This window comes from Nyctereutes procyonoides, unplaced genomic scaffold (genome assembly GCF_905146905.1).
Source record: "Nyctereutes procyonoides isolate TBG_1078 unplaced genomic scaffold, NYPRO_anot_genome, whole genome shotgun sequence".
Classification (NCBI taxonomy): Eukaryota; Metazoa; Chordata; class Mammalia; order Carnivora; family Canidae; genus Nyctereutes; species Nyctereutes procyonoides.
Genome location: NW_026575020.1, coordinates 14,568,760 through 14,586,095, shown reverse-complemented (window position 1 = coordinate 14,586,095; position 17,336 = coordinate 14,568,760). Strand labels below are relative to the sequence as shown.

General features: G+C 51.0%; 1 protein-coding gene across 3 annotated transcripts in view; it reads left to right on the top strand.

Moving 5' to 3' along the window:
• Positions 1–5,599: 5,599 nt before the first annotated feature.
• The window catches only part of CUEDC1 (CUE domain containing 1), an 82,037-nt gene continuing 70,300 nt past the window's right edge, over positions 5,600–17,336 (top strand). For 2 of the 3 annotated variants that reach the window (XM_055324705.1, XM_055324690.1), the window contains exon 1: positions 5,610–5,688. The gene's annotated coding sequence lies outside the window, so the exon portion shown is untranslated. Of the gene's footprint in view, positions 5,689–17,336 lie in introns of all 3 variants that reach the window. The other variant, XM_055324699.1, reaches the window with a different exon arrangement.

Sequence of the window (17,336 nt, the reverse complement as noted above, 5' to 3'; positions counted from 1 at the left end):
TTTTTGGTTTTGTTTTTTGTTTTTTTGGGTTTTTTTTTGTTTTTGTTTTTGTTTTTTGTTTGTTTGTTTGTTTTCATCTTTAAAGGCATGGCTCAAAAGCCAGTTCATCAAAGGTGCCCTCTCTGACCTCTCCCCCATGAGAATGAACCACTTCCTCCCCATGGAGCCCCAGAGCCCTCTGCTTACAGTTGACTTTACTGGCCCACGCTGCCTTGTATTATTTGCTAGCTGTTCCCCATCGACCCTCCCCTTAAACTTGGGAGGTGAGGAGGGGCTATTACATATTGTTCATTTTGGGGATCTCAGTATGGGTACACAGGAGGTGGTCAAAAATAGTCCTGGTGGGCAGCCCAGGGTGGCTCAGTGGTTTAGCGCCGCCTTCAGCCCAGGGCGTGATCCTGGAGACCCGGAATCGAGTCCCACATCGGGCTCCCTGCATGGAGCCTGCTTCTCCCTCTGCCTGTGTCTCTGCCTCTCTCTGTGTGTGTCTCTCATGAATAAATAAATAAAATATTTTTAAAAATCTTAATGGTTACCTGAAATTCCATTTATGTATGCCTGATTTCTGCCCCCAGCTGGCAGCCCCTGTACAGGAGGGCAGGACCCCTGGAGCCTTACAAACTGGTACCAGTGAAGGGAAGACAGGTGGTTTTTGTAAGGACAAAACATATGCATCTCACTCACCTGTCAGAAGTCTGTCCTCTGGCAAATAGTTACAGACAGTCCCTGACTTTTGATGGTACAGTATGCGAATTTCAACTTTATGATGGTGCGAAGACCATATGCATTCAATAGAAACTATACTTCAAATTGTGAATTTGGATCTTTTTCTGGGCTGGTGATATGCGGTATGATGCTCTCTCGTGATGCCAGGCAGCAAGGCTCAGCTCCCAGCCAGCTCCGAGACCAGGAGGGTCATAACCCATGTACTGGTAACCAGTCCATACCCACATACCCGTTCTGTTCTTCACTTTTGGCATAGTATTTGACAAATTACATGACATAGTTAAGACCTTATTATAAAATAGGCTTTGTGGAAGACGATTTTGCCCAACTCTAAGTGTTCTGAGCACAGTTAAGGCAGCCTAGGCTAAGCCGTGATGCTCAGTAGGTGAGATGTATTAAATGTGTTTTTTACTTATGATCATTTCAATTTATGATGCCTTTGTCAGGATGTAACTCCACTGTAAGTTGAGGAAGAGCTGTACTCAGCTCATGGGGCCTGCCAGGCTGGGAGGTGTGGGCCTTGAGGCAGAAGGAGCTCCTGCGGAGAGCAACAAGACCCCGGGACACGTACGTGGGCAGGAGGGGCAGAGGGGCCACTAAGGAGCAGCTCGCTATGCAAGGGAAGGACAGTTTACAGAAAGTGCTACAAGCATGACATCTGGTGCTGGCACTCTGGGGGAAGGGGGAAGGAGCCCGGGCTCCTTCTCTCAGATGAAAGTCAGGTGGGCAATCCCACAGGCACCCATCCAGTTACCAATCCCACCATCCTGGGAGGGGGTTTACTCATTTTTTTAAGTAAAAAATGTTTCCACTGTTTCCATGTTTCATCCATGTAACATGGATGTTTTTTCAAAACTCCCAAGTTTTTTCAAAACTCCCAAGTGTTACAACCAATTGTTTGTGTGTCTGAGTTTTCTTGGTCAGATCCATGAAGATGGAGAAAAGGATAGGATTCCCCAAATTATCTGGATGTTCACACCACTTTCTTTGCCACCTCTGGCCCAATGAAGCTGCCTTTGGTGATTCTAGGAGGAGAGGGTTTCTTGGTGGCCAGGACAATGTGGTTGTTGCCAACACCACAGCCACATGTTCTTGTCCTCGATCTGCGCCCCAGCAGTGTGTGGGGCGGAAGTCTCAGAGGGGATATGGCCCATTTTCCCTGGGGTCCAGCTGGGACCCATTTTCTCCAAGCTGGAGCCCCGCAGCTCTCTAGCAGCCTCAGCCTCATGACAGAGGTGGGACCCAGCAGACACGCTCCTATGTCTCTGAGCTTAATATAGCCCCAGACTTGGCAAGAAGCTTTCCTCAATTTCCCATTTGTTCTCTGGGAACAGCAAGTGGTCTTGACTGTTCCAGCAGAGGAGTAGGGGATGAGGACCACAAAGGGGAGAGAGTGAAACATAGTTGGAGGACAGGTTGGGAAGTGCCTCTTTTCTTTCTTTTTTTTTAATAATAAATTTATTTTTTATTGGTGTTCAATTTGCCAACATACAAAATAACACCCAGTGCTCATCCCGTCAAGTGCCTCCCTCAGTGCCCGTCACCCATTCACCCCCACCCCCCGGCCTCCTCCATCTGTCTTTTCAACAAGACAGAGACGTCACCAGTATCTGCTTTAGCAAACAGGGGCTAGCAACCGAGGAGGATGGATGGAAAGGCAGGATCCCTGGTGGCCAGAATTAGGGCAGAGCAGCGGGAACGGGGATGGGGAGGAGATTCCAGTGAAATTCAGGAAGTAGAAAGTCCTGAATTTACTCAGAGGTCTAATTTTTAGAGACAGGAAGAAAATAGCATTTGAAATTGGTAGCTCAGATGAATGGGAGGTGCCTGTCATCAGGACACAGAATTCTGGCAAAGGAAGACACAGAGATCATGGGTTCCAGGCTTGCCATGCTGGAGGTGAGGTGGCTCTGGGCCAGCCCATCCAGTGGCAGCCACACATTCCAATCAGGAGCCCAGGAGAGGGAGTGAGTACTAGAATGGGTCACCAGCACAGACGGCTGACAGCAGGCACACTGATCTGATGCCCTTACCGGTAACGACACTAGCAGTTCTTGAGCACTCGATGTGCCAGGCGGTGTTCTGGACACCTCACCTGTGTGGATTGGTTTTATCCTCATCACAGTCTTTTGAGATAGGTATGCTGTGAGCTCCGAACACAGGGAAGGAAACCAAGGCACAGAGAAAGTTCAGTAACGAGGACATGCAGCAGGCAAGTGGAGCAGCCAGTATTGGTCCCTGCTCCACTCTAGCCCCACTGTGGTAACATCCTGGGAATTGTGGGATCTCAGGGAAACTGAACAGAATTGTGCCCTGGAGAAGTTCCTGGTATGGACTGAGTGGAAGAAAGGAAGGAGCTGGCAGGAAAACCAAGAGCATCTGGAGTCATTTCAGGGGCATCCAGGGCTACAAGGGAACAGAGTGGGGCAGGGAGGGGGCCCTCAGGGGAAATGACTAGGGGCTGGCTGGTGACCTCCCCCCCTCCCAGAGCTGTCCCCAGAATGCTGGAGGAAGACGCCACCGCAAGATCCAGTGGGGATGAGGAAGCAGACCGAGTATGTCTGGTTTCTTTTTAGAGGAAGTCTATTGAGGAATGGGCAAGAGGAGAACCAGGGCATGACCTGAGGGCAGGGCAGGGCTGGGCTTCAGGCTTCTGGAAAAGGAGACATCCTTCAGGTTTGTAGGTATGAAGTAGAGAGAAGGGGAGAAAGGAAGAACTGATGTAGTCTCCTGGAGCAGGAGGAGGGCTGGGCTTGAAAGCTCAGGGACATCTCATCCTCTGAGCTGAGTATAACCCATAGGGGAGGACCCAGGGCAGAAGCTGGGGAATACGGTGGGGGTGAGAGTGGAAGAGGAATGAACAGGACTTGATAACCAATAGAACACAGGCAAGGGACACTGAGGACTGAGCTTTCTAGCTACCAAGCCAGAGGAGGAGGAGGCTTGAGGAGGGAAGGGCTCTGAGCTGGATTCCAGCCTCCTGCCCGTGAGGAGTGCCAGGGACCTGCAGGCCTGGCCTGGGAACCCAGGAGGAACTTATAGCTTAGAGGCAGTGGTGGGAGTGAGGGAGGTTACCCAGGAGGCTGTGAGGGGCAGGGGAGGGGACCGAGGACAAGTTCTGGGGAGACAACTCTGTGCTCAAGACGTGTCCTTCAAGGAAGAGCATTCAAATGAGTGCCTGGTTTCATCTGATGACTATATTAATAACACATTAAAAGATTTTATGAATACTTGGAGGGGATGCAAACAGGGGTATCTCCATGCATTTTCTGGGCTCCGAAATGCCAAGGTGACAGCGAGGAACTGCAGAAGGATCTTGCAAGTAAGCAGGAAAGCGACAGATGAAGTGCACGGTGGGCAGCAGTCACAGTCAGGTAACACCTGTGATGACATAATCTAGAAGACTGGCAAGGAGGATCAATCCCAAGCTCCCAGTGACAACTTCAGGACAAGAGCCAGGAGTCAGCATGGAGGCATGAGTCAGTCTGTCTTTATTAAGGATCTTTAACCTGGGGTTTAGGGACTACCTCCTGGTGTGTCAAGGGCCCTCCCGAAATTGAATGTATCACCAAGTGAAGGAGCATGAGGAGAGGGGGTGGAAGGAGAGCGGAGATCCTGAGGATCTGGGAGCCCAGTCCTCGAGCTAGCTGGGCTATCAAGCTAAGCCCATGTCTCCCCAAGGAGGGTGTGGTGCTGAGGTTTCTCTGGCTCCCAGGTTCCTAGCTTGCTAAAGAAACTCCCTTGACATGCAAATGATGGAAACACACGGTGTCTGGGGCACTTTGGTTTGTGGTTTTTACCATCAGATGTCTCTGTGGCTGAGCACGCTGGCTCATCTCCGCAGAGCTAGGGGACTGCAAGCCCTCGGAAGAAGAGAGAGGGGCTATTATCTGGAGTCGGGGCCCAGATGGGACGGGAAGCGGGCCTCTAAGGCTGGCTTGTCTCAGACCATGGGCAGACCCTCTGTGCGGCTGCCTGGGGGCAGAGCTGGGACTGTACCCTCCTCAGAGCTCCTAGGTAGCTTCTCTTCAGTGCAGGGTGCTGGGCCGTGGCCACCTGCCCCACCCTACCCACCCTCAAACTGGGAGTTTGAAACCAAACCAGGTGGAAAAAGAACAGTCAAAGCCGATTTCCCATTTATTGAACAAGTTCTTCTATAGAAAAATCTCGGGGGCTCAGGAGCCTCTGAAGCGACCGGGCATGCTGGGAGGAACTAGGGGGAATGGCAGGAGGGGCCTGCCGATGTGATGGGGGCGGCTTTGATCCCCTGACCCCCCTCACCACCTCCTCTGACCGTGACACCGGGCTTCCTTTCCCGAGCCGGGATCCCAGGGGCGGCCCCTCCCCCACACTCGAGCCGTCCCGGGCCCAGAGGTGCGTCCGCGCTCGGCGCTCGCGCGGGGCCGCCCGGCTCCGCGGTTCCCCGCCCCCGCCCCCGCCCCCGGCCGCGTCTCCCGTGCGCCGGGAGGGGCAGGGCGCCCCGCACCCCGCTCCGCGGGGGGCACCGAGGCTCCTCCACCGCGCCCTCCGGCCGGCCAGCGGGGACTGGCGGCGGCCGGGCGGAGGGCGGACACAGAGGCGGCCCGCCAGCCAGCGCCCCCGGCCCCGCGACCCCGCCGCTTCCCCACCCCTGCCCGCTCCCCTCCTCCCGCCGAGCGGGTCTGGGGGCGCAGCGGCGCGGCCCGCGCCCCGCCCGCGGCCCCGCTCCTCCCCGCGCGGCCCCACTTGTGGCCCCGCCGGCGGCCGCGCAGGGACCGCTGCACTTCTCGCCGCCCGCCGCTAGGAAGCCGGCCTCGCCTCGCTTTCTCCGCCTCCCGCGCCCCAGCCGCGCCGCCGCGCCGGGCCCGCCGCCGCCGCCGCCGCCGCCGCCGCCGCCGCCGCCGCCGCCGCGGGACCGCGGCCCCTCCCCCGCCCGCCGGCCCCTCCGGCCCGCGGGGAGCGGACGCGCGCGGCGGCTGCTCGGTAAGACCCTCCCTTCGCTCCCCGCGCGAGCCGGCCCGCCCGGCCCCGCGGCCCCACCTTCTCGGGCGCCGGGCGCGGGGCGCCGCCGGGAGGGCCGGGCCGGGCGGGCGCGAGTTTGATTCCCGGCGCTGCCGCCGCGGCTCCCGGGGAACCCGCGCCGCCCCGGGCGCACGTGGCCGGGCCGCGGCCCTCGCCCCCTCCCCCGCCCCCCCACCAGGCCGTGGGCGCGCGGGCCGGGCGGGCCCCGGGGGCGGGGAGTGGGGCCCGGGGTGGGGGCGGGGGCGGGGGGTGGTCGCGGGCGGGGAAGGGCCGCGAGGCCTCCGCGGGCCGGCGCCGCCGCGAGCCCCCGCCCCGAGCCCCTGCCCGGCCGCTCCCCCTTTTGTGTGTGCGCCCCTCGCCGCGTGCCCCGGCCTGGGGGCGCTGGCGGGTGGGGGCGCCGGCCGGGGGCAGAGCCCTCCTAGGGGGAGGGGAGGCTGGCCTCCTGTCCCCGCCGATGTCACAGGTCGGCTCAGCCCCTTCTGGTCCCACCCGGTCCCCTGGGAGCTGCATCTCCCGGTGGCTCGCTGGGGAAAGTTCGGAGCGCGCTGTCCCCGCCCCTGCTCCCCCGCCCTCCCGCTCCGTGCGCCCCGGGCTCCAAGCGCCAGGGGGCTGGTGTTGGCGTCTCTTCATCCTTCCCTCTTCAGTTTCTCCTTGCATTGTTGCCTTACACCCAGCATTGGCTTGGTCATTTCTTTTCCTCTTAGAAGTTTTGGCTGCAGGAAATTTATACTGAAATTAAATTCCCGGGGAGGAATTTGTTTTAGGGGGAAGGAGGTCTTAGATTTTCTTTTATTATTTTCTTTTCTTTTCTTTTATTTATTTATTTATTTATTTAGGTGAGAGTGGGGGGTGAGGTGAAGGACTGGGAGTTTAGAATAAGATGTCCTAGGGGTGGTACCAGATGCAAGGAGACCATCTCACTGCCCACCTGGCCTCCAGGTGGGAGTGCCACTGAGCATGGGGAATAACCCTTCTCTTCTGTTATCCTGCAAATCCTGAACCAACTGGTCCAGGAGAAAAAGACTCAGGGAGATGTTCTTTGGCAGGCATGCTCATCTTTACAGCCTGGGTGGGGTAACCATGTACGCCTGAAAGAGGTGAGGGACACAGGAATTCTCTCATGCAGGAAGTCATCTTACCATGAGATTTGACTCCTTTGTGGGATCAGGTGTGAAATTGGGCCCTCTCTGTTGTCGAGGGTTGATGCCATTGGGACCTCTATTTTGAATGTAGCGTGGCATCTCTGGGACAGAGAAACCTGGCTTAGGTCACCAAGAGGCTGAAGGGTGTGTGCAGGAGAGTTGGGTCTGAAACCATCCTGTCCCCTTTCTGCAGCTGGAAGGAGCAGGAGACAAGGGAACAGAAGTGCCTCAGGCCTGGGCAAATCCTTAAGCCGGAGAGAAAACTTGGACAACTAGGCTGGCCTAGGAGTGATCATATGACTAGGCGGCACTTGGAGGCCAGAGGTTGGGGTCACCGCCCCCTCTGAGAATATGGTGAAAGCTCCAACTCTTCCTGCCTCACACATGTATGTTGCAGGGACACGTTTTGTACACACTATCAGAATGTTACTACTATACCCTTTGGAATTGGAACTCCTTTTAAGACCCCTGACCTACAGTCTGGCCCAACATAGACCATTCAGAATAGTTTCCTCTTTTGTGGCCAGTGAGTAATCCCAGGGTGTGAAGAGTAGACGTCCCAAGAGGTCTTTTCTCAATGCCCTTCTCATGCAACTTTGGGCTGGTGGCCATGGAGACCTGGGAACTCTGGACAAGATCCAGCTCCCTACAGTTAGCCAGAGGATGGGGGTGGGTGTATGGGATGGGGGGCTTCTCCAAGGGCTGATTTTGCTGCCTGGGTGGTAGGAAGGCTCTGGGCACTGTGCCAGGGCCACAGTGCTGTTGAATTAGAGGCAAATATAAGGGTTAGGGTATGGGATATTCTGATATTTCTACTGAGTATAGGAGCCAGGCGCTTTAAGAACCCCAGCTTATTCTTGGGGAAGTGGGGTTGAGGTGGGAGAAGGAGCTTCAGTGGGTAGTGTAAGTGTGAAAACACTCCTCTTGAGGAGGTTTTGGGGAGGAGTTGTCCAAGGCCAGGATCTAGATACTGTAGATTCCTTAGATATCTCTGGACTTTAAAAGGCAAGTGGGGGCCAGAGGAGATGGTTGTCACCAACCCCAGTGCCTTCCCAGGAGGAATGGCCTGCCTTTTCTTTCTTAGCCAAAGCTCCCTAGTTGGGCTGCTCGGGTGTTTGTGGCATCTGCACTTGCTGGGGATCCAGAAGAGGGCCTGTCATCTCTGACTTCTCTGCTTTGGTGTTGGGAGGCCCTTCCTATACTCAAGTGCCCCCAGACAGAGGTAGCTCATGGGGATTTCACTTTGTTTAACTTGCCTGCACAACGTTTGCCATAGAGTAGCACTCACACTTGTGTCCCCCTTGGGAGCTTCCTATGTTTACTCTGCCTTGATTGATTTCCCCCATCCTAGCATATATGGCAAAAGCACTGGGGGCTGGAAGCTGGGAGTCAGACAGGGATCACCTCTGACTATAGAAGATGGCCTGGAAGAGATGCCTCCATTTCATTGGCTCTTATGCCTACAGGAAGTAAGAACCACAGAGGGTCTTGGAGATGGTGGTGGGCCTGTAGTCCCTGAATTTGGGACTTGAAAGTCGTCTTGGTGAGACGTAAAGGTCCTGTGGCAGTGACTAAAAATTCACATTCCTCAGTGGTCAGGACTTGTCTGCCTGCTGCTGGCCTACAAAACACCTGATGGTGAATTTAGGATGCTGGCTGTGGTGGCTCACTCAGCGTTTCTCTGATGGCTCTGCTTTCAGCCTCCCAGGGAACACCTCCCACATGTCAGAGCAGTATAATGGACTCCGAATCATCCAGCTATTACTCTTACTTTTAAAACAGGCCATAAATGAAACATGCTATAACAATGCCTGTAAACATAAATTCCCTTATAAAACATCACCTTTTCCTTTGTGTTACAGTGGCACTAAGTGTCTTTGAGGAATGATTGGTGGGTAAAAAAGTTCCAGCTCCCTCTGACCTCTTTTCCCCAAGAGATAAGCAGGGCTCATTTTGCAGTTCCCCATCATAGCTCAGTAGAGTTAAGATCAGTAGTTCAGAGGACCCAGTCCTCCATCTTCCATTCTGATTTTGTAAGCACCTCAGTTTCTCAGCTTCAGAAAGTGTGGAAGGAGATCTAATGTGTACACCAGACAAAGAGTGTAGTGTACTTCTTCAGTGCAGAAGCTATTATTTATTATTATTACTGTTATTTCCGTACATGGGTACTAATGGTTTTCAGGCTCCTTATTGTTAAGGAAAATCTTTGGTAAAGACTCTAGAGGTAGAGGCTGGCTTTAGAAGGGGTCTGATGGAGTGGGGTGAGGTTTTAAAATTATGAGCAAAGAGGACTGCATGATGGGGAGATGGGGAGCCTGAAATGTCAGGGGTGATGGATGAGAGAGAAGCATAGTTGAGTGCAGAATGACTCAGCATCAGTATCCCTGCTGTGGACCAACTCTTCTCCCTTCTCTTTGGAGACTTTGCCCTGTAAGCTAGTAGGGATAAGATGGGTGGGGGAGGATCATAATAAGTTAGGATGGCTGCACAGCTTTTATGTTGATGCTAACATTGGTCCTGGAGAGATGGGGCAAAGGGGGTCTGGAGGAAAGGAGTCAGGTGCGGATGGGGACAGGCCCATGATACAGTCAAGAGTGGAGGGGGATTCTGGGAAGGAAAAGTTTTGGGGAATAGTGATTCCAGCACTCACCGGGCACCTGCTATGGGTCAGATCCTGTTTCAAGTGCTTCTCATGGATCAGCTCATTTCATTCTCATAAGATTCTATGGATGTTATATCTATTTTTCAGTTAAGAAACAGGACGTAATGAGGTGAAATAACTTGCCCATGGTCACATGGCTAGAAGGTGGTAGAGCCAGGATTCGAATCCAAGAGGCCTGGCTACAGAGGTTACATCCTTAGAGAAATTCATAGAGGGACCACTCCTGGGCTAGTGGTAGAGAGAGGTGAGGACTGGGCGGGGGGTCGGGGGGTAGAGGAGGTGGGAGGTTGAAGGGGCTTGTAGCTATGCTTGAAGGGCTGCCCATGCAGTGTTCAAACATCACCAGAACATGCCTGAACTGTTCAGTCTGTGGAGAACTGGCCAAGGGCCAGGCATTCTACTGGGGCCTGACGCCAGACACAAAGGTCATTAAGACATGGCCCCTGCCCACAAGATGCCTATGGTCTAGTAGGGGAGACAAATATGTTAGCCTAGAACTCCAGTTCTTGGCCATGGCAAGTACTGCGGTGAGACAAAGTGCTGCAGAGGGGATGCTTTGCCATCCAGTAGAGTGGGGCAGGAAAGGCCTCCTGCAAGAGTCAGCACTTGAGCTGAGTGAGGGTAAAGAGGGCTCCTGTCTGCAGGGCTTTCGATCTGGCCACAGAGGACGTCACTCTGTGAACTCTGATTAGAACCGAGGATCAAATGTTCTGGATTTGGCAACATGCTGGCTGAGATGAGGCAGGAACCGGGAAGTGCAGTTGGCTTCCTTGATGTCTTGTGGTTTTTAAGAGTCACCTCCTTAATGCTTGCAGTGAACTTGCTGAAGAAGAAGTAAAAATCTCCTAAGAGTTACTGCCCAGAGGGCGGCCTGGCTGGCTCAGTTGCTAGAGCATAGAGCGGTAGAACGTGCAACTCTTGATCTCTGGGTTGTAAGTTCAAGCCCCATGTTGGGTGTAGGGATTACTTAAAAAAATAATTTTTTTTTTGAAAAAAAGTTACGCTCAGAGCACAGTGATTCACTCTAGTCTCTCTGAACTTAGAAGCAGAATCAGAGGCAAATGGATGTAAGCTGCAAAGGACTCAAGTAAGGTATGAAGAAAATGTTCCTTGCAGATAGGATGTGAGATGTGAGAACAAGTGACTCATAGGAGTGGAGGGGAACAGCCTTCCCTGAAGGTCTTTGAAAATGGGAACAAATTTCATTTGTCTTGGTGGTTGAAGAGGTTTCATCTGGAGACAGGAAGATGAAGTAGAGGCCCCTAGATGTCTGTGTCAGCTCAGCGATAGGAGGGTAAGAGGAGCTGGAAGTTTTGAGCTAGAAGATTGCTCAAATCTGGCTTCAGTCCTTATTTTACCATGGAAGTGACCACGGCAGATGGCCTGTGATGTGGAGTGGCTCATCCATTAGTCAGTGAGCCAGGACACCACGCACCAAGCACATCTGCCCAACAGCTGAGGTCTTGCCCTGCCCTGATCCCAGTCAGAGGGGATGCTTACTGGGAGCGCCCATAGGGTGAGGTCCAAGCTTTGTGGAAAGGGCTGCAGGAACCCTGCGAGGGGCTGACGTTCTGGCTGTTGGTACTATAGAACTAGCGTCAGCTCCACTCAGATGTTTCTGACAATGACGTTCCCTGTTGGAGCTAGGGGGTCATCTTAGTCACCCTGCTAGCCTGGCACCTACAAGAGCTTCAGGTGCACATTTGGAGCCCCCAATAAACTTTTTTTTTGATATTTAATTTATTTAGTCATAAGAGACACACAGAGAGGCAGAGACATAGGCAGAGGGAGAAGCAGGCTCCCTTTGGGGAGTCTGATGTGGGACTGGATCCCAGGACCCCAGGATCATGATCTGAGCCAAAGGCACTTACTTGCTCAACCACGGAGCCACCCAGCTGCCCCTAAACTTTGCTGAATGAAAAGTAGTAGCAGACAATCCAAAAGTTGTTACTCTTTTACCATGCACTTGTTGGGCTAGTGCATTGTTTCTCCAATTGTGTTTTGCTTAAGCTGACAGTAGAATCATTATCTAATATTCCCAGCCACAGAGAATAAAAGGTGGCCCAAATTTGCTGCGGCAAGGCTAAGTAACACAACGTGGTTTAGGATCTTCCTCCAAAAGTACAATTCTTTGAAAGATAGTCAAGGGCTGACGTTATGTTCATTTACAATGTTTTGATGTTCTATGATGTTTTAGGTTTGTTATAGTTCCTAGCACAGAAGTAAAGGCTGCATTTTTCAAACTTAGGAAAAGCATATGATACAGTGATCTAAACTGCATTCAGCTAGAAGGCTACAGAAATCTCTGAAGAGAACAAGTCTTGGTCTCAGAAGAGAATCAGATTGAGCCAACTAGGAATGGATGCTGAACAGTGGGTTTAAAATACTTTACTTGCTGGGGGTCAGTTTAAATGGACCTGTGCCAATTAAAGCAAAGCACAGGCAGAAAACACTAGGCTTCCTCCTTTGACCCTGTTGTCCCTTGTTTGTTAAGGAAGCAGGAGGTTCTAGGGGGAGCCTGACAGAGCTCTGGTTTGAAGCTCTGTTGGAGAGAAGATTCTCTGTGGTCATGTAGGGTGATCACGCATAGGAAATGATTTCATTTTGTTCAGGTCTGAGATTAGTTTCGGTTTCAGGCTGTGCCAGGAGCTGAGCGAGCCAGCGAGCTAGGGCGAGCTCAGGGAGGGGTGAGCTGGGAGACAGTCTCCCCATCGGCCACGTGGGCTAGTGGCAAGGTGGCCGGACAGGGAACTCCTGCGCTGAGGAAGAAGATGAAACAGAGGTGCAGTCGGGCAAGGAAGCCATCGAGTGTCTGTGTGTCTGCAGACTGGGATGGGTGATGAGGGAGGGAGCATGTGAAGATAGCAGTGGGTGTGCGTAGGACACAAGCCTGCACGGGCTGGGAGGTCATAGGGAGGCTGTAAAACACACATTACCTGCACAATGTGTGTGGGTTTTCCATGAACAGGTGTAGACCTGAGAGGAAGGCAAGGTATAAGTATACCTGGGACTAGCATCCTTCAAACTAGCCCCCACTGTGCACATTTCCTTGCAATTGACTTTCCTTAAAAAAGAAAAAGAAGAAGTCAAATTAAGTTTTGCAAGCTGACAGTTGAGAACTTGTAGACCCTTGCAAGTTGGGGCATCCTGTAAGAACTTCAAGCTGTCATTTTTTCCAGAGACGGTATGGGGCCAGTCTGGTTGTTTCCCAGGCATCATTATCCTAGAGAACCAGCAGTACCCCTCCCCAACTGGATCTGGGGGAGGCACACACAGATGTTTTGCCCCTCTTAGCAGTCCCATCTCATCACTGCATTTTATTTCTCCAACTCATAAATTCATTTTGTCTCTCAGAGAATCACTGGAGTGCCTGGCTAGCTCAGTCTGCAGAGCATGTGACTCTTGATCTTGGAGTTGTGAGTTCAAGCCCCACATTGGGTGTAGAGATTACTTTTTAGGGAAAAAAATTATTTATTTATTTGAGAGTGAGCAAGAGAGAAAGAACACAAGCAAGGGGAACCGCAGAGGAAGTGGAACAAGCAGGCTCCCAGCTGAGCAGAGATCCCAGTGAGGGGCTCAATCCCAGGACCCTGAGATCATGACTTGAGCTGAAGGCAGATGCTTAACCAACTTAGCCACCCAGGTACCCCTAGAGATTCCTTAAAAAAATAAAATCTTAAAAAAAAATCAAAGGTGGCTAGATGGCTTAGTCAGTTGAGCAACTGACTCTTGATTTTGTCGTGGACTGTGGTCTTGGGCCATGAGATTGAGCCCCAGGTCAGGCTCCATACTGGATGTGGATCTTGCTTCGGATTCTCTCTTTCCCTCTCCATGTGCCCCTCCCACCCCTCCCCTTGTGCACACACGTGCTCTCTCTCTCTAAAAGAATTTAAATAAATTTTTTAAAAATAATAAGCAGATGAAAGAGAGAATTACTGAACTTTAAAGCCAGAAAGGATTTTGAAGATCACCCAGACTACTCTTAGAGGAATTTGTAATCCTGGGTCATTCAGGCACTTCAGAGAGACCTATGGTATGTGGTTAAGCACATGAGCTTGAATGCAGTCTCTGCCACTGGCTGATGAGTTCTTGGGGTGAGTTACTCAGTCTCTCAGAGCCTTGGTTTCCTTACTCACACAATGAAAGTATTGATATTGCCTAATGATTGCTAATGAGAATCAAATACCTATTAAGTCCTTGGTGCAATGCTTGGCATATTCGTAAGTTCTCCATAAATGTTCGCGGAGGTTGCTGCTGCCGTTTGTCATTGTTTTTATTATCATTTCACGGAATCACATGGTAGTTGGTGGTTGGGCAGGGGCTACAATGGCTGAATGCTCTTCCTGCCTCGCTCTCCAGCTTGGCCAGAAGGTGACTTCATCTGTTTTGATCTACGATGTGAAGGGCATTTATGGAAGCATGTGTGTAGAAATCTTGTAATGAATGTTCACAACAGAGCTAGGAGAGATGGGCTTAATCCATTTATTAAATATAATTAGACTTTGGTCCGGAGTGTATGTTTACCAAATAATTTATTTCCACAAATATTGTTTACTTGTGTTTAGAGATTCTCTAAAAGCCAGATTGGTTACCTCTGCTGGAAAGGTTTGGGTGTTTTTCAGTGTTTTTATGGAAGAGTTCTCAAACTGGAAACATCCTTTTCGATGAGTTGTGGTGGCAAGCAGGCTTTCGGGTGTAATGGAAATGTTTCTGTAGCCTAGCTGCTATTTATCAAGGGTGAAGACAGTGCGTGTTTTAAAAAACTATGGGCTTGGCAAAAGTCCACATGGCTTAGGCCAGGCCTGCATAAATGTGCTCCCAAACGATTTGCACTGACCTTTTTTGCAAATTGCTGACAGCCTAGGATCCTCCCGAGGGAGCCCTTTTAGTTTGAAACATCCTTGAGGCTGGTACAAGCCTCACCTTGAGGGAGTCTTTTGACACCTTTGATGGGGTGGACCATCTCCTGTAAGGCTGCTTTGGTATGTTTTCTTGGAATATGAAAACAAATGGAAATTAATTTTATTTGGCAGACTGTACAACATTCCCTTGAGATACTGCTACTCCCTGGGGGTTACAGAATTGAAATCTGTTCTTGATGTTGATCCATGGCACTTCTCAAATTTCCATGCTTGAGGGAGGGAGCACGTGAAAGTGTGAAATTTGTAAGAGTATGATTTGGAGTAAAAAAACAGAGATCTAGTCTCATTCCTGCCACCAGAACTGTGTCATTCTGAGAAGATCACCTAACTTCTTCTTTTTTTTTAAAGTAGAGCTGGGGGATCCCTGGGTGGCGCAGTGGTTTGGCGCCTGCCTTTGGCCCAGGGCGCGATCCTGGAGACCCGGGATCGAATCCCACATCGGGCTTCTGGTGCATGGAGCCTGCTTCTCCCTCTGCCTGTGTCTCTGCCTCTCTCTCTCTCTGTGACTATCATAAATAAATAAAAAAAAATTAAAAAAAAATAAAGTAGAGCTGGGTGTGAAGCCCAATGTGGGGCTTGAACTCACAACCCTGAGATCAAGACCTGAGCTGAAATCAAGAGTCTGTGCTTAACCAACTGAGCCACCCATGTGCCTCTGATCACTCAGCTTTTTAATTTATACTTTTCTTGAGGTTAAGCTATTATATTATAGCCATAAGAACAAATGGCTATTGAACACATCTGTACACAGAGCTGGTAATAATAATCCTACTGTACAAAATTGTTGCGATGGTCTAATACTAATAGTGAACATTTATTACATGGCTTATTGCATCCCAGGCACCTTCTTAAACACATTCACTTATTTATTCAGCTCCATATGAGTCTAGTATTACCACCACTTTACTGAGACACAGAGGGCTGAGTCAACTTGCCCAAGGTCACAGAGCTAGTTGAGGAGTTGGGGTCCGAACTCAGAAAGCCAGGTTGCTGTGTCTGTAGATGGTGTTTACAGGAGAGCTTTATCCTGTGGTAGCGTTGGGCTTCTTCATTCTTTGACTACTCCTCTTTTTATTTGAGGAGCTGAGGGACGGATAAGCTGAGCCTGGAGGTAGATTAAGTGTACAGATCACAGTGTTGGAAAGAATGAGGAGACGGAGCATATGAGAGCTTTTTTTGGAGTTATAGGGAAACAGCTGTTTCTAAGTTTGGGACAGAGCTGAGGAGAGCCGGTAGGGACAGAGAAGGACATTTTCTGGGTGGATTTTTACTATCTCCCACGAGGGAGTGCACTGTCTGTGGGTTTAAGAGCCACATGCCTCTGTCCTATCACATTTTATCTGAAAGCCTGTCTTTAAATCCCAACTCGGTCCTCAGCTGTGACAGCTTTAGAAACTTAGAAAACTAGCCAAGGGTAGCGAATTCTTGCGACGTGAAAGGAGAGGTGAGGATGGCTTTTTCACAGAATTTCTTCCTCGCTACTGAATTTCTATGGAGTGCCTGTATGGGGACGAGCCACAGAGTGGCTGGTGTTCAGTGAAGAGAGGACTGGAAACTTGTCTGACTTCTTTTTTTCCTCATGAATTGACTTAATAAGGGAATGAATCATCCTATTAGCTAGCATCCTGGAAAAGAAGACAGGAGAGAGCAAGTGAGTGGGATGGCGTTTGACTGGAACCAGAAGCCTGTGGCAGTCTCCTGGGGCAGGGGCCAGGCTGCCACGTGGGGCCTGGGGGTTCAGGCTGCCACGTGGGGCCTGGGGGTTCAAGCCGAGGCTGAGGTCCCTCCAGGGACTTTGGGAAGGGCTCTCAGCTTCCTGTCACTGCTACCATCAGTGAGGCTCTGGGGAATGAATAGGGGGTGTTTCATCCTTAAATGACAAACCAGTGGTGAAATTCACACACAGCAGTGGTAATTTTGAAGATGCTAACATAAAAATTCATTACGTAAAACTAGACAATTCAAAAATAGCTTTTGACCTTCAGGGATGGGAATGGCTACTTCTATCCCCATCTCGTGAAGGTGGCAGGGGCCTCCCTGTGCTAATACTTGATCCCCAGCCTTCCTTGGGGGATTTCTTGTTCTCCTCTAGGACTCCAGATAGGAGTCTTCAGGGGGTGAGCACTCCCCGCCCGCCCAGCCCCACCCTCAAGTTACCCCGCTATCTGAGTTTGCTCAGAGGCTGGGGAACATACCCTTCTCTGAGACATTCTTTGTGACCTTTCTGTGGACCTCTGAGTTGAGGCTGGGGCCCCCAGGGGAATGTGAAGGCTGTAGGGGGAGGAGGGGATGGGGAGGGGTTACAAGGAAACTCCTCAAACCAGCCCCCTGGAAGGTGAAAAGGTGAAAAGAGTCTGAAAAGTCTGTCTTCATGGCACACATTTCCCAGAGCATTGACTTTTCTCAACAATGCCTCTCTGCCCCCATTTTGCCTCATTTTCCTTCCTGCCCTGGCCATCAGCGGCAGTTACTACTGTTAATAGCTCCCATTTGTAAGAGGACTTACTCTGTGTCAAGCATTTCACTTTAAGTAATTCAGTTTAGTCCTATATCAACCCTATGAACCAGGGATTATTGTCTCTTTAGATGCGGGAGCTGAGGCTGAGGTCTAAGGGGTGAAGCACCTTCTCCAAGTAACAGCCATTTACTGGGTGGGATGGTTTTTGGTCTTTGATTTAAAATTTTCATTGTGAAAATTTTCAAATATACACAGAAGTAGAGAGACCAGTATAGTACATTCCCATGTATTCATCAAACTTCTCCACTCTTTATGGAGAAGTGCTGGCTCTGGGGCTTCTGTGGTTTCAGCATATAGCAGGATACCTTTGTGTGAGTTAGAAGAAGGGACTCTTTCTCCAGGATACAGAGTTTGGTAAGCAGAGC